The sequence below is a fragment of the Arachis ipaensis genome, chromosome B6, assembly GCF_059453495.1.
Source record: "Arachis ipaensis isolate K30076 ecotype BB chromosome B6, ASM5945349v1, whole genome shotgun sequence".
Taxonomy (NCBI): domain Eukaryota; kingdom Viridiplantae; phylum Streptophyta; class Magnoliopsida; order Fabales; family Fabaceae; genus Arachis; species Arachis ipaensis.
The window spans coordinates 52,776,050-52,799,886 of record NC_142441.1 but is presented as its reverse complement, the minus strand read 5'-3'; the positions used below and the strand labels follow the sequence as shown (position 1 = coordinate 52,799,886).

Genomic DNA, 23,837 nt, shown 5'->3' with positions numbered 1-23,837 from the left:
TTTAACTCTTGCAACTCTTGTTTGCCTTCCAAGGACTGTTTTAGAGTTTCAGCTGCTGGATTACTTTCCTCCAAACACAGATGGCTACTATCATCCTTAGGCTTTTCAGGTTCTGGTTCAGGCTCAGATGCAGGTTTGAAAACTTTGAAAATGAGCTGTTCATCATGTATTCTCAGAATTAGCTCTCCTTGTTCTACATCTATGAGCGCTCTAGTAGTGGCTAGAAATGGTTTGCCCAGAATGATAGGGTGTAAGTAGCTTTCCTCCATGTCCAAAATGACAAAGTCTGTGGGGAAGTAATAATCTCCCACTTTCACCAGCACATTCTCAACTACCCCTTCAGCTTGCTTCTGAGTTTTGTCAGCCAGTTGTATGATTACATCGGTGGATCTCACCTCATTCAGTTGTAGCCTCTTCATAAGAGTTAGAGGCATCACATTTATGCTAGCTCCTAGATCACAGAATCCTCTGTCAATTTTTGTTTCCCCTATGATGCAAGGAATATGAAAACTTCCTGGGTCTGTTTTCTTAGAGACTGTGTCCTTCTTGATGAGGGCACTGCATTCTTTGTTCATTGTTACCGTTTGTCCTCCCTTCAAAACTCTTTTCTTGCTCAACAATTCCTTTAAATACTTGATGTGTGTAGGCATTTGATGGAGAATCTCAAGAAAGGGAATATTGATATGGAGAGACTTAAATGTCTCTAAAAACCTTGAATAGGTTTTCCCTTTTTCACCTCCTCCTAACCTCTGAGGAAATGGTACTTTTGGTTGGTATGTTTCCATCGTGCCTTTTTGCAGTTCCTTGGCTTGCTCAGTTTCACTTTCCTGCTTAGCTTCCTCCACACCTTCCTTCAAGATTTCTGGCTCCTGTTCTGAGGATCTGATTCCTTCTTCTTCTGAGACTTCTTTCAATATGGTGATGGCTTTGCATTCTTCCCATCTCACTCCCTTTTGTTCCCCTTTAGGATTCTTTTCTGTGTCACTAGGGAACACTGCAGTTGATTTGGGGGCCTGTTGAGATAGCTCTCCTACTTGAGACTCCATCCTCTTGAGTTTTTCACCATGGTTTCTTAAGGTAGATCTCACATCATCTCTGAAGCTTTTCAATTCAATTATGTCCTGACCCATGTGTGCCAGCATTCCTTCTATCCTGTTTAATTGATCTTGAAATTGTTGGTTCGGGTTAGGTTGGGTAGGTTGATTATTTTGGCCATGATATGGTGGTTGAGAGTAAGTGTTTTGTGTGGCTTGGTATGATCTTTGGTTGGAGTTTTGGTATGTGGACTTGTTATGTTGGTTTTGCTGGTTTCCCCACCCAAGGTTTGGGTGTTTTTTCCAGCCTGGGTTGTAAGTGTTGGAATGTGGATCATATGGTTGCCTTTGTTGATTTCCTACATAATTGGCCTCTTCCCAATCACCTCCTTCAGTGCTTTCTTCCTCTTGATCTTGTGTGTGTATTGCAGCCACTTGTTTTGTTTCTAATTTCCTGGTGAGCTCTGCTAGTTGCTTGGCAAACACCTTGTTTTGGGCTAGAATTGTATCAACATGGTTCAGCTCCATGACTCCCTTACTGTTGTGTCTCTCTGATGCATAGTAGTACTCATTCTCAGCCACTGTCTCAATCACTTCAATGGCTTCTTCCACAGTCTTTTTCCTGTTCAATGAACCTCCTGATGAATGGTCTACAGCCTTCCTTGATTCATAAGACAGTCCATCATAGAAAATATGCAATTGTACCCAGTCATGGAACATGTCTGGTGGACATTTCCTTGTCAAATCCTTGAATCTCTCCCATGCCTCGTAGAGAGTTTCACCATCTTGTTGTCTAAACGTCTGAACCTCAGATCGAAGCCTATTGACCTTTTGTGGGGGGTAGAAACGTGCCAGAAACTTGCTTTCCACCTCATCCCAGGTTGTTAGGCTCCCCCTTGGGAATGATTCCAGCCACTTAGCTGCCTTGTCCCTAAGTGAAAATGGGAACAAAAGCAGTTTATATGCATCTTCCTGGACTCCATTGGACTTCACAGTGTCGCAAATTCTCAGGAATTTTGTGAGATGTTGGTTTGGGTCTTCATTAGCACTTCCACCAAATGAACAATGATTCTCCACAAGTGATATTAGCTGTGGTTTGAGCTCAAAATTGTTGGCCTGAATGGGTGGTTTCTGGATGCTGCTACCACAATTCCCAGAGGTTGGGTTTATGTATGAACTAAGAACCCTCCTCTCAGGAATGGCATTGTTTCCATCAGCTCTCTCATGGTTGTGAACTTCTCTATCCATGTTGAGATCTAAAGCTTCCTCAAAATTGTCCTCAGATTCTCCTTCAGATTCCTCTTCTCCCAGTACTCTCTTCCCTCTTGCTTCCCTTCTAAGTCTATGAAGGGTCCTCTCTGGTTCGGTATATGGAGGAGTTGATGTCTCTCCTCTCCTACCTGTCATACAAGAACACAGCACAGGCAACAAACAAGTGAAATACTCTTGGTTAATGGAAGAGTGTGGTTAGAGCAGTTGAGGAATTAATTCAAACAGTTAGTGAGTCAGTGAGTTAGTTGCTTGAATTTAAAGGCATAAAGAAAGAAAGCATGTAACAGAGTGCAGAAATTAAAATTCAACAAGTAACTTGTACTGAATTAATCAAAACAAAAAAAATGCTCAATCTAGTTAACTTCCAATTTGAGAATTGTCAATCGAAAACCAATCCCCGGCAACGGCGCCATAAACTTGATGCGCATAAACTTGTTATGCTACGATTTAGGAAATTGCACGATCGGCAAAATTCCTTCCGGCAAGTGCACCGGTTATCGTCAAGTGAAAACTCACAATAGAGTGAGGTCGAATCCCACAAGGATTGGTTGAGTGAGCAATTCGGATTAGAAGTGTGTTCTAGTTGAGCGGAATCAAGATTTAGATGAGAATTGCGGAATGTAAAATTGGCGGGAAACGTAAATGACAAGAAATTTAAATGGCGGAATCTTAAATTGCATGAAGTAAAGAGCAGAAGCTAAATTGCTGAAATTAAAAGGGAATGGGGGTGATTGCATGAATTTAATTGCAGAATGTAAGAGAAAGTGGAAATCAGAAATGGGGAATTCATTGGGTTATAGGAGATATTGAGATCTCCGAATCAAAACATGTTTATCTCTTCCTCAACCAATGCGTTCATTGAATTTTGCTTGGCAATCTTATATGATTGGATCCCAATCCCTTGGCTCACCAATTCTCTCTAAAAACAAACAAATTCCCAATCCCTTGGTTTAAATGTTCATAAGAAGAGATGATGCTCGATCACTGATTATACCACACAGTTTCATGAACTACAATTTGGTAGGATTACATGTCACAATATCCATCCAAACCCCAATCCAATTCACTGTGAGAAAGCTTCTCTAGCATGAATCCTCCATTCCTTTCCCAAGGTTCCGAAGGATTCCAATTATGGGTAGTTTCTTTCCCAAGACAACTACCCAATGGAATTAGATCGAGAAGCTTTCTAACAAAATTCAAGAGAAAAGATTGAAGAAGAAGATAAACTATTATTGATTCATTGAATTTCAATAGAGCTCCCTAACCCAATGAAAGGGGGTTTAGTGAGTCAAAGCTCTGAATTCAATTACAAAGATATGAAAACTAGCCAAATGAAAAGGTAAAAGTCCTTCCTAACTTAAATTCTATCCTATTTATACACTTTCTATATTGAGCTTCTGTTGTGTTTCTTGGGCTTTGAGGCCTCTCCCTGCTTTCCTTTTGCCTTGGGTTTATGATCCATAATCTTGATGAGGCTGTTGATCCAAATTCTGTAACATTCATTTAGCCAACTTAGTGATAATCAAATAATGACACATGACTCAATAAATTGAAATTTCAGACTCATCAATCCTTCAGGCCCAATCCCATAAACCATTATATTCAATTGGGTTTCATACCAGAGTAAGTTTAAGTTAATGTTTGTGCTCAGATACTAACTTAAACCGCAATATTTTTGGCCCAGAAACCTTTTCCAAGAGTGGCGTTTAAGTTGCAGTTTAAGCTTAAACTGTAGCTTAAACGCCAGACACTTCCAGTGATGCCTTTTGTGGAAGCACGTTTAAGCTTCAGTTTAAGGTTAAACTGAAGCTTAAACGTGGAAATGGAAGAAGGCAGCCCTGGAGGGTAACTTAGTCGAACACGTTTAAGCTTCAGTTTAAGGTTAAACTGAAGCTTAAACGTGGAGATAGAAAAGGCAGCCCTGGAGGTCGAACACGTTTAAGCTCCAGTTTAAGGTTAAACTGGAGCTTAAACGTGGAAATAGAGAAAGCCATCCTGGAGGTCGAACACGTTTAAGCTCCAGTTTAAGGTTAAACTGGAGCTTAAACGTGGAAGCTGAGAAAGGTAGCCCTGGAGGTGTCGAACACGTTTAAGCTCCAGTTTAAGGTTAAACTGGAGCTTAAACGTGGAAATGGAGAAAGCAACCCTGGAGGAGAAAACTTGGTCGAACACGTTTAAGCTCCAGTTTAAGGTTAAACTGGAGCTTAAACGTGGAAATGGCTCCCTGGTGCATTTCCCATTTCTGGCGTTTAACCTCCAGTTTAAGGTTAAACTGGAGGTTAAACGTGGAAATGCTTCCTGAGTGGCATTCTCATTCTGGCGTTTAACCTCCAGTTTAAGGTTAAACTGGAGGTTAAACGTGGAAATGCTTCTTTGGTGAGACTTTCATTCTGGCGTTTAACCTCCAGTTTAAGGTTAAACTGGAGGTTAAACTTCAGTTTCAGCATTTCTTAGCCTTCATGATTCTGGCGTTTAAGCTCCAGTTTAGGCTTAAACTGGAACTTAAACTCCACATGTGATATTCAAGCTTCCTTTATTGATTTTGTTGCTTCCTTGCCTAGCCTCTTCTTCCCTGAAATCATCCAAACAATTGCATCAAAGTCTTGCAAAATTTCATGAGAAATCTTCCATTCATAGCATTCAAGTAATATAACTAAAACTCATGGAATTTGCATCAAAATCATACTGTTTGGATGGTTCATTGCTTTGTTATTCTTTTAACCATTCTTGGTTACTTTAAGCTCAAGAAAATCCATAAAACAACTAAAACTATCAAAAAAATGCTAGTGAAACTAGCCTAAGATGCCTTGGCATCACAACACCAAACTTAATACTTGCTTGTCCCTAAGCAAGTCCTGAGTTATTTGAGAAGAAAGTATGAAACAGAAAGCAATTACATTGGCTATATTAGCAAGCATTTGAAGTTCATCAGAAGGGTTTTATGCAGAAAGTTGCAGCATCACTTTTTCATACTTATCAGGTAAGATTATCACTTTTTCATTGCATCCATCAAACACTGCTATGGCCTCTTGTTATTCTTATGTCCTTGGCACTTTTCTCTTCTTTGTTTTTCTTTTCTTTTTCTTAGAGCTCCTTTGCTCCTTATTTGCTTGGTGTCATGTGTTGCACAAGCCTTTGGCATTTTCTTTTTCTTATCAGTGCACTACACATATCCACTTCAGGCATTTTAGTTCACATTTCTTCTTGAGACATTGGTGCCCAGCACCTCTTTGTGTGACTAAATGTTTTGTATTTGGGTTGCTCTTGATAATGGACTTTTGGTTGATAATCCCGGGTTAGTTAACCCAAGTTACCAAGTGTTGAAACACTCCTCAGAACCTATTCATCCAAGCATATCCTTAATACATAAACACCACAGGCATTTGTCTCAGAAGTTCAAACCATTGGTGCCTAGCTTATTTTCTCAAAATTTTTTTTTTTTTTGCTTTTTGGTTGCCCTTTTTCAGTGGCTTTTTCTTCTTCTTTTTCTTTCTTTTTCATGGCCAAAGACATTTATTCATCAAGATCCATAGACAGTTTTCAATTTCTACATAAAAAATGATAATTCTACACTCTATTTCCAGTGATCTGACTTAAACAATCAAGCATGCATACCACCACTTAATTCTACTTGATTTGTCACTAATTGAGCCAAGTTACTTTTGTTCAAACTTTTCTTTTATTTTTGGAAACAGAACAAGCATGGCAAGCACTTGTTTAAGAAGGTGAAGTTATATCCAAACATCTAGGCATTCATTTTATTCAAGGCAATAAACAGACAAACATACTAGAGATTTCACCTTAAAACTTAAATGACTTATAATGAAAGAAAGCTCATGAAGACAATTCACCAATTATCATTTGATTATTAAGGAGAGAGACCACCTCTCATTTATTGCTTGGTTCTTCTTGATTCTTGGGATCCTGCTTCTTCTTGCTTCCTACCCCTTTTTGACCACTTGAACTTCCTTTGTCTTTTCTTATGAGCTTTTTCCAGAATCCAGCCTTTTTCATTGTTTCCTCCACTCCTTTTTCAAGGATCATTGCCTTGTTTATTTCTCCTTCTTTCCTCCCTTTGAAATACTCAACAAAAGCTGGGAATGCTGGGTCCATCTTGTGTAAATGTTCCCCTATGTAGTTAAGCTTGATTTGCGAACTGATGTTGTAATCAGCTTGGACTGAGTATCTTGCATTCTGTAAAGTGGTGGCTTCCTTGATTGCCAAGACATTGGCATCTTGGTGTTGGCATATGTGGCTGAAGGATTCCTGTAAGTGTAAATTCTGTTCCCTTTGCAGATCTAAGAATCTTGATTCAAAGTTCCTTTGCATATCCATCATTTTTAGGTGAAAGTCCTCTTGTCTCTCCTGAGACCTCATGTATTGTTGAGACATTCCTTCTATGATTTCCTGCATTCTGCTCATATCCATGGGGTCTCTGGGAATTCGTTGTCTTCTTTCTGGAATTCCTTGCTCTTCTTGCTCTTCTTCTCCGTCTTCTCCTTCCTGTCCTTCTTGTTCCGCTTCTTGCTCTGCTTCTGCTTGTTGCCCTTCTTCATTTCTTCTTTTTGTATGTCTTGGAGCAATTGGGCCAAGAGTCATTCTGTACGCAGTTATAGCCAATCCAGGATATAGCCAATTAGGTCTTTCATCTTCAAGTGGTACTTGGGCATCGATGCATAGTCTAATGATGGTGCTAGGGAAGTGGAGCCAGGATTCAGGGTCACTTTTCTCACTAAGCTCTTGTATCTGTTCAGCAATGAGTTTATGAACTTTAATCTCCCCTCCCACCATTATGCAATGTAGCAAGATGGCTCTTTTAGGGACTATTTCTGAAGAGTTTGCAGTGGGTAGGATGGATCTCCTAACTATTGCATACCACCCTTTAGCTTCCGGTGTTAGGTCTCCCCTTCTCAAGACTCTTGGAGCCCCTCTTGTTTTTCTTACCCATTCAGCTCTGATGGCACAAAGGTCTTCAGCAATAGTTGTATAGTCAGGTTCTCCTATCATCCTTTCTTCATAACTTGCTTGGCTGAAATATATGTTTTTCAGGCCAAGAGTTTTCATGATTGCTTTGGGACTGAAGTCAACTTCCACCCCTCTCACATAGCTTTTGTATGTGGGTTTCTTGGTTGAGTCTTCCCTCACTGCATTTGCGTAGAACTCCTTCACCAAGTTGATGTTGATTTTAGTGATTGGCTTAGTCAGGAGCTCCCACTTCCTCTTTTTGATCTTCTCCCAAACACCTGGGAACTCATCCTTTTCAAGGTCAAAGGGAACCTCAGCTAGTACCCTTTTAGGTCTCATCCATTCGGCTTGAATTTCATGGAAAACTGATTTGTATCTCCATGCATCGAATTCCCTGTTCTCCTCCATTGGTTGCTTGTCTTTCCTTCTTTTGTGGCTAGATGAAGCTGCCATTGGTTCTTTAGTTTTGGTAAGTGACAAGCTAAAGTTGACAAGGTGAAGCAAGAAGTGTTGTTGGAGGTGTGGTGAGGTTGTTTTCGGCAAAAGATAGTTATGCTATGATGAAAGAAAATGTGCATGAAGGAGATTTGGTGGTGTGGAACTCGTTCCTCAAGTGGTTCTTTATAGTGCCCGTAAGTGAAAAATGGACGGCTAGGGTGGTTTGTGAAGGGTGGCTTGATGGTAAATATATGAATTAAGGAGAAGGACAAATTGCTTTTCATTTTCTTGGAAGTATTCTGGGTGCATTAGGTTGTACATGTAGCTATCTTTTCTTGCAGAACTTCCTTTTCCCATGTGTTAGTTTCAAAGACTTGTGAACTTTCTTTTTGACCAAGCACCGTACCTCCCTTTGTCTTTTTCCTCCATTTTTGTCTTTTCTTTTGTACCTGCACAAACAAACAAGTTTGCTATCATTTTTCGGTCCATGTGAATGATGAATAGTACTTGCACATGTAAATCAATGATTGACTTCATGAGCTTATAGCCGTGACTTTTGTATGTATGAACACTTATTACTGGACACCAAACTTAGTGTTTGGTAAAGTCTCCTGATAACATGAAATCCATATTGGTTGTCCTTAATGAATGTGCATAATTCTAATAAATCATAGTCACTTTGGCTCTTTGATTCTAAACAAATTTACTACCCTAAGTAGTTGAAACCAAAGTATTAAAACATGCGAATGGTATACTTGTCATGAATTTCGAAATCCAGAGGAACTTCTTGCTTTTCATGAACCGTGTTCAAAGAGGAACACCAAACTTAATGTTTGGTTGTGCACTTTGAATGAAAAATTGAATGCATTTTGAATAAAATTTGGGGTGCCTTCAGGCACACCAAACTTAGAGACAAATTGTATTTTACATGCAATGTTTAGTGCACTCTTTCAGCAGTTGTCCTGAGGATTCAAGTTCATGCATAAGAAACCATGCTTTATTAAATGCACAACAAAACAAAAAAATAAGGATATTTAAACATGGGTTGCCTCCCATGAAGCGCTTCTTTAACGTCACTAGCTTGACGGTTGTCCCTTGTTAGGGTGGATTGTAGTGCTTGACGTCTTCTCCTCTCACTATGCAAACGTCCCCACTTGATTCCTTCATGACCTCTAAATGTTCCATAGAAAGAACTTTCCTGATTGTGAACACTTGAGGGAGCTGGGAAGGAATGGTTTTGAGGCCAGGTGGGATTGGCAGATAATGACTTGATATCACTTTATCTCCCGGAGAAAAACCTTCAGTGGGAATTTTCTTGTTTCTCCACCCTCTTGGCAATTTCCCTATCATTCTTCCGTTTCTCTTGAGGATTTCTTCATTGACCCTTATGCCAGGAGGATCCTTCTGATCTGTTTCCATTGATTCTTGTGGCTTTAACTCTTGCAACTCTTGTTTGCCTTCCAAGGACTGTTTTAGAGTTTCAGCTGCTGGATTACTTTCCTCCAAACACAGATGGCTACTATCATCCTTAGGCTTTTCAGGTTCTGGTTCAGGCTCAGATGCAGGTTTGAAAACTTTGAAAATGAGCTTTTCATCATGTATTCTCAGAATTAGCTCTCCTTGTTCTACATCTATGAGCGCTCTAGTAGTGGCTAGAAATGGTCTGCCCAGAATGATAGGGTGTAAGTAGCTTTCCTCCATGTCCAAAATGACAAAGTCTGTGGGGAAGTAATAATCTCCCACTTTCACCAGCACATTCTCAACTACCCCTTCAGCTTGCTTCTGAGTTTTGTCAGCCAGTTGTATGATTACATCAGTGGATCTCACCTCATTCAGTTGTAGCCTCTTCATAAGAGTTAGAGGCATCACATTTATGCTAGCTCCTAGATCACAGAATCCTCTGTCAATTTTTGTTTCCCCTATGATGCAAGGAATATGAAAACTTCCTGGGTCTGTTTTCTTAGAGACTGTGTCCTTCTTGATGAGGGCACTGCATTCTTTGTTCATTGTTACCGTTTGTCCTCCCTTCAAAACTCTTTTCTTGCTCAACAATTCCTTTAAATACTTGATGTGTGTAGGCATTTGATGGAGAATCTCAAGAAAGGGAATATTGATATGGAGAGACTTAAATGTCTCTAAAAACCTTGAATAGGTTTTCCCTTTTTCACCTCCTCCTAACCTCTGAGGAAATGGTGCTTTTGGTTGGTATGTTTCCATCGTGCCTTTTTGCAGTTCCTTGGCTTGCTCAGTTTCACTTTCCTGCTTAGCTTCCTCCACACCTTCCTTCAAGATTTCTGGCTCCTGTTCTGAGGATCTGATTCCTTCTTCTTCTGAGACTTCTTTCAATATGGTGATGGCTTTGCATTCTTCCCATCTCACTCCCTTTTGTTCCCCTTTAGGATTCTTTTCTGTGTCACTAGGGAACACTGCAGTTGATTTGGGGGCCTGTTGAGATAGCTCTCCTACTTGAGACTCCATCCTCTTGGGTTTTTCACCATGGTTTCTTAAGGTAGATCTCACATCATCTCTGAAGCTTTTCAATTCAATTATGTCCTGACCCATGTGTGCCAGCATTCCTTCTATCCTGTTTAATTGATCTTGAAATTGTTGGTTCGGGTTAGGTTGGGTAGGTTGATTATTTTGGCCATGATATGGTGGTTGAGAGTTAGTGTTTTGTGTGGCTTGGTATGATCTTTGGTTGGAGTTTTGGTATGTGGACTTGTTATGTTGGTTTTGCTGGTTTCCCCACCCAAGGTTTGGGTGGTTTTTCCAGCTTGGGTTGTAAGTGTTGGAATGTGGATCATATGGTTGCCTTTGTTGATTTCCTACATAATTGGCCTCTTCCCAATCACCTCCTTCAGTGCTTTCTTCCTCTTGATCTTGTGTGTGTATTGCAGCCACTTGTTTTGTTTCTAATTTCCTGGTGAGCTCTACTAGTTGCTTGGCAAACACCTTGTTTTGGGCTAGAATTGTATCAACATGGTTCAGCTCCATGACTCCCTTAGTGTTGTGTCTCTCTGACGCATAGTAGTACTCATTCTCAGCCACTGTCTCAATCACTTCAATGGCTTCTTCCACAGTCTTTTTCCTGTTCAATGAACCTCCTGATGAATGGTCTACAGCCTTCCTTGATTCATAAGACAGTCCATCATAGAAAATATGCAATTGCACCCAGTCATGGAACATGTCTGGTGGGCATTTCCTTGTCAAATCCTTGAATCTCTCCCATGCCTCGTAGAGAGTTTCACCATCTTGTTGTCTAAACGTCTGAACCTCAGATCGAAGCCTATTGACCTTTTGTGGGGGGTAGAAACGTGCCAGAAACTTGCTTTCCACCTCATCCCAGGTTGTTAGGCTCCCCCTTGGGAATGATTCCAGCCACTTAGCTGCCTTGTCCCTAAGTGAAAATGGGAACAAAAGCAGTTTATATGCATCTTCCTGGACTCCATTGGACTTCACAGTGTCGCAAATTCTCAGGAATTTTGTGAGATGTTGGTTTGGGTCTTCATTAGCACTTCCACCAAATGAACAATGATTCTCCACAAGTGATATTAGCTGTGGTTTGAGCTCAAAATTGTTGGCCTGAATGGGTGGTTTCTGGATGCTGCTACCACAATTCCCAGAGGTTGGGTTTATGTATGAACTAAGAACCCTCCTCTCAGGAATGGCATTGTTTCCATCAGCTCTCTCATGGTTGTGAACTTCTCTATCCATGTTGAGATCTAAAGCTTCCTCAAAATTGTCCTCAGATTCTCCTTCAGATTCCTCTTCTCCCAGTACTCTCTTCCCTCTTGCTTCCCTTCTAAGTCTATGAAGGGTCCTCTCTGGTTCGGTATATGGAGGAGTTGATGTCTCTCCTCTCCTACCTGTCATACAAGAACACAGCACAGGCAACAAACAAGTGAAATACTCTTGGTTAATGGAAGAGTGTGGTTAGAGCAGTTGAGGAATTAATTCAAACAGTTAGTGAGTCAGTGAGTTAGTTGCTTGAATTTAAAGGCATAAAGAAAGAAAGCATGTAACAGAGTGCAGAAATTAAAATTCAACAAGTAATTTGTACTGAATTAATCAAAACAAAAAAATGCTCAATCTAGTTAACTTCCAATTTGAGAATTGTCAATCGAAAACCAATCCCCGGCAACGGCGCCATAAACTTGATGCGCATAAACTTGTTATGCTACGATTTAGGAAATTGCACGATCGGCAAAATTCCTTCCGGCAAGTGCACCGGTTATCGTCAAGTGAAAACTCACAATAGAGTGAGGTCGAATCCCACAAGGATTGGTTGAGTGAGCAATTCGGATTAGAAGTGTGTTCTAGTTGAGCGGAATCAAGATTTAGATGAGAATTGCGGAATGTAAAATTGGCGGGAAACGTAAATGACAAGAAATTTAAATGGCGGAATCTTAAATTGCATGAAGTAAAGAGCAGAAGCTAAATTACTGAAATTAAAAGGGAATGGGGGTGATTGCATGAATTTAATTGCAGAATGTAAGAGAAAGTGGAAATCAGAAATGGGGAATTCATTGGGTTATAGGAGATATTGAGATCTCCGAATCAAAACATGTTTATCTCTTCCTCAACCAATGCGTTCATTGAATTTTGCTTGGCAATCTTATATGATTGGATCCCAATCCCTTGGCTCACCAATTCTCTCTAAAAACAAACAAATTCCCAATCCCTTGGTTTAAATGTTCATAAGAAGAGATGATGCTCGATCACTGATTATACCACACAGTTTCATGAACCACAATTTGGTAGGATTACATGTCACAATATCCATCCAAACCCCAATCCAATTCACTGTGAGAAAGCTTCTCTAGCATGAATCCTCCATTCCTTTCCCAAGGTTCCGAAGGATTCCAATTATGGGTAGTTTCTTTCCCAAGACAACTACCCAATGGAATTAGATCGAGAAGCTTTCTAACAAAATTCAAGAGAAAAGATTGAAGAAGAAGATAAACTATTATTGATTCATTGAATTTCAATAGAGCTCCCTAACCCAATGAAAGGGGGTTTAGTGAGTCATAGCTCTGAATTCAATTACAAAGATATGAAAACTAGCCAAATGAAAAGGTAAAAGTCCTTCCTAACTTAAATTCTATCCTATTTATACACTTTCTATATTGAGCTTCTGTTGTGTTTCTTGGGCTTTGAGGCCTCTCCCTGCTTTCCTTTTGCCTTGGGTTTATGATCCATAATCTTGATGAGGCTGTTGATCCAAATTCTGTAACATTCATTTAGCCAACTTAGTGATAATCAAATAATGACACATGACTCAATAAATTGAAATTTCAGACTCATCAATCCTTCAGGCCCAATCCCATAAACCATGATATTCAATTGGGTTTCATACCAGAGTAAGTTTAAGTTAATGTTTGTGCTCAAATACTAACTTAAACCGCAATATTTTTGGCCCAGAAACCTTTTCCAAGAGTGGCGTTTAAGTTGCAGTTTAAGCTTAAACTGTAGCTTAAACGCCAGACACTTCCAGTGATGCCTTTTGTGGAAGCACGTTTAAGCTTCAGTTTAAGGTTAAACTGAAGCTTAAACGTGGAAATGGAAGAAGGCAGCCCTGGAGGGTAACTTAGTCGAACACATTTAAGCTTCAGTTTAAGGTTAAACTGAAGCTTAAACGTCGAGATAGAAAAGGCAGCCCTGGAGGTCGAACACGTTTAAGCTCCAGTTTAAGGTTAAACTGGAGCTTAAACGTGGAAATAGAGAAAGCCATCCTGGAGGTCGAACACGTTTAAGCTCCAGTTTAAGGTTAAACTGGAGCTTAAACGTGGAAGCTGAGAAAGGTAGCCCTGGAGGTGTCGAACACGTTTAAGCTCCAGTTTAAGGTTAAACTGGAGCTTAAACGTGGAAATGGAGAAAGCAACCCTGGAGGAGAAAACTTGGTCGAACACGTTTAAGCTCCAGTTTAAGGTTAAACTGGAGCTTAAACGTGGAAATGGCTCCCTGGTGCATTTCCCATTTCTGGCGTTTAACCTCCAGTTTAAGGTTAAACTGGAGGTTAAACGTGGAAATGCTTCCTGAGTGGCATTCTCATTCTGGCGTTTAACCTCCAGTTTAAGGTTAAACTGGAGGTTAAACGTGGAAATGCTTCTTTGGTGAGACTTTCATTCTGGCGTTTAACCTCCAGTTTAAGGTTAAACTGGAGGTTAAACTTCAGTTTCAGCATTTCTTAGCCTTCATGATTCTGGCGTTTAAGCTCCAGTTTAGGCTTAAACTGGAACTTAAACTCCACATGTGATATTCAAGCTTCCTTTATTGATTTTGTTGCTTCCTTGCCTAGCCTCTTCTTCCCTGAAATCATCCAAATAATTGCATCAAAGTCTTGCAAAATTTCATGAGAAATCTTCCATTCATAGCATTCAAGTAATATAACTAAAACTCATGGAATTTGTATCAAAATCATACTGTTTGGATGGTTCATTGCTTTGTTATTCTTTTAACCATTCTTGGTTACTTTAAGCTCAAGAAAATGCATAAAACAACTAAAACTATCAAAAAAATGCTAGTGAAACTAGCCTAAGATGCCTTGGCATCATGATGAACGTGACAATCATCATCATTCCCTATGAACGCGTGCCTGATAACCACATCCGTTCTACCTTAGATTGAATGAGTATCTCTTGGATCTCTTAATCAGAATCTTCGTGGTATAAGCTAGATTGATGGCGGCATTCATGAGAGTCCGGAAAGTCTAAACCTTATCTGTGGTATTCCGAGTAGGACTCTGGGATTGAATGACTGTGACAAACTTCAAACTCGCGAGTGCTGGGCGTAGTGACAGACGCAAAAGGAGGGTGAATCCTATTTCAGTATGATTGAGAACCTCAGATGATTAGCCGTGCTGTGACAGAGCATTTGGACCATTTTCACAAGAGGATAGGATGCAGCCATTGACAAGGGTGATTCCTCCAGACGATTAGCCATGCAGTGACAGCGCATCGGACCATTTTCCAGAGAGGATTAAAAGTAGCCATTGACAACGGTGATGTCCTTACATAAAGCCAGCCATGGAAAGGAGTAAGACTGATTGGATGAAGACAGCAGGAAAGCAGAGGTTCAGAGGAACGAAAGCATCTCTATACACTTATCTGAAATTCTCACCAATGAATTACATAAGTGTTTCTATCCTTATTTTATGTTTAATTATTATTAAATTTCGAAAACTCCATAACCTTTTTATATCCGCCTGACTGAGATTTACAAGGTGACCATAGCTTGCTTCATACCAACAATCTCCGTGGGATCGACCCTTACTCACGTAAGGTTTATTACTTGGACGACCCAGTGCACTTGCTGGTTAGTTGTATCGAAGTTGTGAATGAAAAACGATTTATTAAGACGTGCGTACAGAGTTTCTGGCACCATTGCCTGAGATCACAATTTCGTGCACCATACCTCATGAAGTATCCACAAAATAGGAATCTCGTACACAGGATTTAGGTTAAAGTGCGCATACGAAGGGGTGCAGACGTTGGCTGGTCTCATCGTATTTACATATAATCAGAGAACGATATTCACCCTAGACTCAGAAGACTATCTAGAGCAGAATCCTCTTCTTGCGAACGGTCATCAGCGAACTATTGTATGGTACTCTTACTTCCATCTGAAGGGGGAAGGGAGAGAGAAGGGGTAAGAACTGGGGAGTTCTTAGTAGGGTAGGGGTTATTAGTTACGTTCATTAATTCTATGTTGTTTAGCAGACTATTAGCAGAATACAAGGAAGCAGTAATTAGAAAACACAGATAAGTAGAGAAGATAGAGAAAACAGATAGCAGAACACAAACAAAAGAATACAAGAAATATCACAAGTGCAGAGAATGGAATACAAACAAGGAAAGCATACATTCATACCACAAACATAACAAAGGAAATGCGCAACCAAGTATGATGCATGTCTAGCCCTAGTGCAGGTAATGAGCTCATCTGTCGGTTACTAACCCGCTCCCGACGTTATCCAGCAACCTCTGTCTGGATAAGGCTTTCCTATTGGCTATACCCCTGTGTACAGGAAATAACTCCTCTGCCACCACAGGGTCCACTGCACACAGGAAATAACACATCTGCCACTGCAGGGATGTACGCCGACACACCTTCTGTATACAGGAAATAACCCCTCTGCCACTACAGAAATGGATCAGGTGGTCACGGTACTTCTGTAGCAGGAAATAACCCCTTTGCCTTACAGAAATAAATATGGATCTGTACCGTAGGAAAGCGTTCTCAGTGATCACACCATTATCTATCTGATTGCCTCACTGCAGCAGATGATGATACAAGTATATCTGGAGTTGTCTTAACGCAACAAATGAATAAAAACATCTCTTGGGTTGCCTCAAGCAACAAATAAATATCTCTTGGGTTGCCTCAAGCAACAAATCATCACATAATCATTCTCATTATTCATCATCATTTTCACATTTTTATGCAGTACCTCTTTCTTTCTCTGTTCAATCACACTGTACAAACTTTACATCTTTCACTTTTACAACATCTTAATTCAAACCATTTCTCTTTATCACATTAATCTTTTCTCTTTGTCTTTTTACTTTGCTCTGATTACTCTTTTCTCTGTATCCTTTTATTCTGCTCTGGTTACTCTGTTCTCTGTGTTTCTTTACTCTGCTCTGATTTTTCTGTTTAACGTATGTATTTAAAGCTTATGTAAATTTCGGTATGAATAGTTAGTCTGTCCCAAGTATAGGTTCATTAAGTCTATACTGAAACAGTTTAACTTTTCATATAATACCTAACCCTATTCGCAATTCCAGGACTAACTATGTTGCCCTAGTTCGTTCACTAGCCTCTGTCTGTTTTTCTGTCATTAAAACTTTACAGACTTTTTCTTCGATTTTTATCTTTTCTTCAACTTTTTATCTTTTATTTATCTTTGCCTCACTAATATGTTTTTACCACTCCCTAAGTGTTTTATGAAAGTAATTACGAGATTCTGAGTTTAACGTTGTCTTTCTAAAGCTTTTACAGAAAACTGCCTTTTTCGCATTATTTTTTTATTTTCATTAAAATATTATTTTTAATTAAATATTATTATTTAATATTTTATTATTTTTTATTATTTTATCATTAAATTTTCGAAAATTAACTTACTTTTACTTTTAACCTTTAAAATTCACTTTTTACCACCCGTAACTTTTAATATTTCTACTTTTACCACCCTAACTTTCAGAAATTACTAAATAACCCCCCAAACACCAAATTAATTACTTTCTTGCCCTTTTATGAATCAAAAAGGTGTTCTTCATTGTTCTTCATCACACTCAAAGTGTTCTTCATGTTCATCATAAATTCTTTAGATTCCTTCTCTGTTTTTACCCGTTTTTCAGTCTTTTCAGCAACCGATTTTTACTATAATTCATAATAAATTAGCAGCCACTAAAACCCCATCTTTTCTACATGATTTCAACACAAATTGAACCTCAATTTAAGCTTAGGGTTTCGTTTTTCCAGCTTCCCCAAGAACATGAACTTTAAAGCTTGAATTTCATCAAATTTCATCAAAATTTCACCAAATTTTCACCAAGAATCACTCATATAAATCATCAATTTCAAGCACAGCCAAACCATATCATAATCACACAACTCAAACACAATCAATCAAGATTAAATTCGTCAATCCCTACCTGGTTTTGCTGCTCCTATTTCGGTTAAACTTTCAGGTGGTCCTTAAGCACTTTTTCCTCCTAAATCACATCAAGAACAACTTTAAATCCAAAAACTCTCAAATGACCAAATCTCACTCAGTATGTTAGGAAGAGATATCTCACCTTAGACTTGCTGGAAATTCACGTTTTTTGGCTCTCAAGTCAAGTTAAGCATGATTCCTAAGGAAGAACATCAAGAAAACACATGTTTAAGCATGTTTCCTTGAAAACCGAATTGAAATGGGAGGGAGACAGCTATCTCACCTTATTTCCATCCTTGATAAGTTACATGGTTATGTAGAGGAAGAAGAGAGGATCATTTTGGTGAAATTGGAGTTTTGATTTGAGTTTTAGTTCAGAAAAAATCAAACTTTGAAGATTAAGTGTTCATGAAAGTTTCTCTCTTTTCTCTCTTGTTATTTTCGGCCAAAATGATGAAATAAGACAGCCTTGGAGGTCTTGGCGGTGTAAGGTGAGTTGTGATTGGTTGGCTTGGAGGTGGATTAAAATAATATTAAAATATCTCTGGTGTACAACTACTAAAACTAGGTGTATCGGAACACTCATAAAAACATCTCTAAAAATTATTTTCTGAGCTACTAGCATAAATGAAACTAGTAACATATATATTATGAGAATAGTACATGTATAATGAGGCCTTAGCATTGCTAAATTCATCAGAGAGTGTTGGTGCTAAGCTACGCCAGTAAACCGTAAACCCGGTTAAACCGATTTTCTGTTTTTAACTAAAACTGACCACTAACCTTATAATATTATTCAAGAAGCTTCTAATACTAATATAATGATAATATCATCCTATTATCTCTCTTCTCTCATAAATCGAGTCTGGTTCGTCAAATTGAGACTATTTACAAAAAACCAAATCAAAACTTCTAACCGATACGGTTCAAAAACCAGGTTCTTCGTGACCGCGTTATCGAGCTTGTCTCGGAAAAGGTTCTAACTTAAAGATGACATAATGACAATGAGGATTGAGATACTTGATGATATATCAAAGGTTTTCCCCTTACTGATCTTCCGGAGAAATCCGTACTTTCAGAAAAGATTTCGCGTTCTCGAAAACCGGGGTTGTTACATTCTACCCTCCTAAAAGAAAATTTTGCCCTCAAAGTTCCAGTTACTTGAGAATAGATGCGAGTAATCAGCTCTCATCTTATCTTCCAATTCCCAAGTGTGCTCTTCTTCTCCTTTTGGTTCCCATGCTACTTTGACTAAGTGAACAGTCTTGCCTCTTAGTTGCTTATCACTTCTTTCTACGATCTGAACTGGTGATGCTTGATATGTCAAATCATTTTATAACTGTACTGTTTCTGGTTGTGAAACGTGACTATCATCGGGAACATATTTCTTAAGTTGCGAGACATAAAAAAACATCATGAAGGTTTGATAAATAAGGAGGAAGGGCTATTTGATAAGCTACTAGACCGACTCTTTTAAGTATTTGGAAAGGTTCTATGTATCGTGGGTTAAGCTTCTTAGTCTTAAGGGCTCTACCTATTCCAGTAATCGAAGTTACTTCTAGAAAGACATGATCTCCCTCACTAAACTCTAAGGGTCTACGTCTATTATCGGCATAGCTCTTTTGACGGCTCTGTGGTCTGGATCTTCTGGCGAATCCCCTTTGTCTTCTCAATAGTTTCTTGCACTAAGTCTGGACTTAAGACACTAGCTTCTCCGTCATCATTCCAACACAATGGTGTCTGACATCTCCTTCCGTAGAGAGCTTCATATGGTGCCATCCCGATACTTTATTGGTAACTATTGTTGTAGACGAACTCGACCAATGGCAAATACCTATCCCAATTACCCTGGTTATCCATCACACAAGATCTTAACATGTCTTCCAATGTCTGGATCGTTCACTCTGATTGTCCGTCTATCTGAGGATGGTATGCTGTACTCATATGCAATTCTGTTCCTAAAGCTTTCTGGAAAGCTCCCCAGAATCTGGAAGTAAACCTCGGATCTCGATCTGAAACAATTGACGAAGGTATCCCGTGCAATTTTATAATTTCTTGAATATATAGCCGTGCTAGCCTTTCTAAAGTATAGTCAACTCGAATCGGAAGAAAATGTGTTGATTCTGTTAACCTGTCCACAATCACCCATATAGCATCGTGTCCTGTTGAGGTCCTTGGCAATCCCGTGACAAAATTCATAGTGATCTGCTCCTATTTCCATTATGGTATTTCCAAGGGTTGTAGGGTTCCTGACGGTTTCTGGTGTTCCACCTGATGACAAGTCATCTTAGCCTAGTTTCACTAGCCTTTTTCTTTTGTTTTCGATTGATTTATGCACTTTCTTGAGCCATAAGCAAGCCAATTCGGTAGATTTCCATGTTTCCTTTGATTCAATCAACCATGTATGAATTAATGCAATTTCATGAGAATTTATGCTATAATTGTCATATATTATGAAAGAATAACAAACTCATGATTTTAAGCAAAGCTTTGATGTGTTTGGTTGATTGATGATAAGTGAAAAGAGTTTTGAAGAAGGTTGAAGAAGGAAGGAATGGCTAGGAGCAAGAGAGAACAAAAAGTTTGAGCAAAAGTTTGCCTCAAACTTTAGCTCAAACTTTTAAAAGAGTTGAAAACACTCCAGAGGAAAAAAAGCTTGAGCAAAAGTTTGACCTCAAACTTTAGCTCAAGCTTTTGGGAAAAAAGCTTGAGCAAAAGTTTGACCTCAAACTTTAGCTCAAACTTTTGGGAGAAAAGCTTGAGCCAACGTTTGCCTCAAACTTTTTGGCAAACGTTGGCATCACAAAATCAATACCCTGGAGGAAAAAGCTTGCACCAACATTTGAGGTCAAACTTTTGCTCAAACGTTGGCGCCACACTTGCACACCCTGGAGGAAAAAGCTTGCGCCAACGTTTGAGCTCAAACTTTTGCTCAAACGTTGGCACAACACACATTTACAAGGGGGCCAACGTTTGAGCAAAAGTTTGACCTCAAACTTTGGCTCAAAGGTTGGTAGCAGCAAGGTGAAGCCATCTGGTATAAAAAGTTTGAGTAAAAGTTTGACCTCAAACTTTTACTCAAACTTTTACTCAAGCTTTTATGTTTTTCAACCCGGTTCACAATGGATCTTTCTCCAACTCCAAGAGCAATCAACCAAGGCCTTTATCAACCCAATTCCATCAAGAACAAAGGCCCAATTCAAGGCTTGAAGACCATTTGAAGAAAGTGTATAAATAGCTTAGGATTTAAGTTCTCAGGGGAGTTTTTTTCTTTCCTTTGAGAATTTTCCGTTTTGAGTTGTCTTGAGTTTCTGAATTTCGGAGAGGATAATTGAATTCTCTTCTTCTTAGTTTTCTCATTTTCAATTTCAATTACATTTGTCTTGGATCTTGGGTTGAAGAATTGAGGAAATTCTGTCTCAATCTCACCTTGAGATCTCTCTGTCTCGCTTTACTGCAACTTTTGGAATTTGAATTTGGTTTTGCTTCTTCTACTGCTTGATCTTTAAATTCTCTTGCAATTGATTTCTGGATTGGATCTAGAAAGGCATTGAGATCTAGACTTGGTTATCTAGTCTCTTGGGTCCTGAGATCTGAAATTCCCTTTTTATTTCTCTATTGAACGCTTCTTCAAGCGATTTACATTTTCTGTTTGAGATCTATTGCAATTAAATCCATCTTTTACTTCCCTGCTTGTTGCAATTTTACTTTTCCTTGTTTAAATTTTGCAAATCCAGTTCCCAATTCCTTTTACAATTCAAGCCATTTACATTTCTTGCACTTTAAGATTCTGCAATTTACATTTCTTGCAATCTAAGTTTTTGCAATTTACATTACTTGTTCTTTAAGATTCAGCATTTTATTTTCTGTTCTCTTTAATTTCATGCAATTTACCCATTCCCTTTACTTTCCATGCAATTTAAATTCTGTTAATCACAAATCACTCAACCAAATCTTGATTCGCTTGACTAAATCAACCACTAAACTAAAATTTCTCAATCCTTCAATCCCTGTGGGATCGACCTCATTCCCGTGAGTTATTATTACTTGATACGACCCGGTGCACTTGCCGGTTAGTTTTGTGTGTTTGGAATTCATTTTCCAAAAATACACATCAAGTTTTTGGCACCGTTGCCGGGGATTGAAATAGATTGACAATGATTACGTGAAGTGGAGATCTAGATCAAGCACTTTTTATTTTCTGTTTCTCAAATTTTTTACTAACACACTAACTGTTTGAATTTTTGCTTAAGCTAACCAAACTTCATTCTGGCAACAGATCGAAGTGTTACTGGTGGTGTTTCTTTTGTTTAGTTTGTATGTCAGGTACAGGGAGATCCATTCCTATTTTATCTGAAACTGACCAGAGAACTCTTAGAAGGTTAAGAAGAGCTGAAATAGGGAAAAATATTGTTGGAGAGGAAGAATCTGAGGAAGAATATCACGAGATGGAAGGAGATCCATCTAATCCAGGAGGAGGGGTTGACAATAACCCACAGCAGAGGAGAGTATTGGCCTCCTATACCTTTGCAAATGCCAGACATTGTGGAAGCAGCATTCTCAACCCTAATGTCAATGCAAATAACTTTGAACTGAAGCCACAACTCATTACATTGGTCCAAAACAACTGCTCGTTTGGGGGAGGACCATTGGAGGATCCAAATCAACATCTATCTACATTCTTAAGGATTTGTGACACTGTCAAGTCCAATGGCGTGAATCCTGAAACTTACAAGCTCCTGCTGTTCCCGTTCTCATTAAGGGACAAGGCCGCACAATGGCTTGAAAGTTTTCCCCAAGGAAGCATCACTAGTTGGGATGACTTGGTAACTAAATTTCTAGCCAAATTCTATCCACCTCAAAGAGTCATCAGGCTAAAAACTGAGGTGCAAACATTCACACAATTGGACGCTGAAAATCTGTATGAAGCATGGGAGAGATACAAGGCTCTGCTGAGGAAATGTACACCAGAAATATTCACTGAGTGGGACAAGCTACAGAACTTCTATGAAGGACTCACTCTAAAGGCTCAAGAATCACTTGACCACTCAGCTGGAGGATCATTGCAACTGATGAAAACAGCAGAAAAAGCTCAAAATCTTATTGACATTGTGGCCAACAATCAATATTTCTTCGCTCATCAAAGAAATCTCCAACCATCACAAAGGAGAGGAGTAATGGAGCTAGAAGGAGTGGACTCAATCTTGGCTCAAAACAAGATGATGCAGTAGCAAATTCAACAACAATTTGAGCAAATGGCCAAGAGGATTGATAGCCTCCAAGTTGCAGCAGTTAACACAAGCCAACCATCATCCACATGGGGGCAAAATGAAGAAACTCAAGAGGAGCAGCAGCAAGAACAAGTCCAATACATGCATAACCAAAATTCTGGACAGAATGAAGTGTATGGTGACACATACAATCCATCCTGGAAGAACCATCCAAACCTCAGATGAGGAGATAATCACAACCAGAACCAACAACCATGGCAGAGGAACTCAAACCAAAACACTTCAAGAAACAACCAAAACCACAACCAGCAGCAAACTAACCAAAACCCCTACAGAAAGCCTCAAAACAACTACCCCAACCCCAACCATTACCAATCTAATAACCAACCCACCAACCAAAATATCCACCATCCACCATCCACATCTCATAACCCACCACAAGCATCACCTGAATCTCAAAGACTCACCAACTTGGAAACCTTGATAGACAAAATATGGAAACAACAAGAAATGACAACCAAGAACCATGAAGCCTCCATGAAGAACCTAGAGAGGCAAATTGGGCAAATCTCCAAACAGATTTCTGTTGAGAAACCTTCAAGCTCACTGCCGAGTGACACAATCCCAAATCCTAAGGAAGAATGCAAGGCAATACAATTAAGGAGTGGGAGAACATTGATGAGCAACAATGACACTACAAAGAAGCAAGTAGAGAGCAGCAAAAGACCAATAGAAGAGGAACAGCCAACACACACAGAGGAAGCCAATGATGATGATGCAATGGCAAGCAAGCAAGCTTCAAAACAAACTCAAGAAAAGGAGGAAGAATCAAAAATTCCAAAAAAGGAGAATGAAGCAATTGAAGAGCCAACCAAAAATCAAAAGCAACAAGCAGAGAAGACCTTTGTACCTCCACTGCCATATCCCCAGAGATTCAACAAGGAGGCAAAGGACCAACAATTTCACAAGTTCCTTGAGACTTTCAAAAAGCTGGAGATCAATATTCCCTTGGCTGAAGTACTTGAGCAAATGCCTCTGTATGCCAAGTTTTTGAAGGAGCTTATCAACAAGAAAAGAAGTTGGGATGAGAAAGAGACCATACTGCTTATTGAGGAATGCAGGGCTTTGATTCAAAAAGGGCTTCCTCCTAAGCTTGAAGACCCTGGGAGCTTTTTGCTGCCTTGTACCGTTGGGGAATTAACCATCACTAAGGCAATGTGTGATCTAGGAGCAAGTATT

General features: G+C 39.3%; 2 non-coding genes across 2 annotated transcripts; both read left to right on the top strand.

Annotated features, from left to right (window-relative positions):
• Nucleotides 1–1,752: 1,752 nt before the first annotated feature.
• Nucleotides 1,753–1,856, top strand: LOC148555588 (small nucleolar RNA R71). The gene has a single exon (XR_015886715.1). It is a non-coding gene; the product is annotated as a small nucleolar RNA R71 (small nucleolar RNA).
• A 9,037-nt stretch (nucleotides 1,857–10,893) lies between these two features.
• On the top strand, nucleotides 10,894–10,997 carry LOC148555587 (small nucleolar RNA R71). The gene has a single exon (XR_015886608.1). It is a non-coding gene; the product is annotated as a small nucleolar RNA R71 (small nucleolar RNA).
• The last annotated feature ends 12,840 nt before the right edge of the window (nucleotides 10,998–23,837 follow it).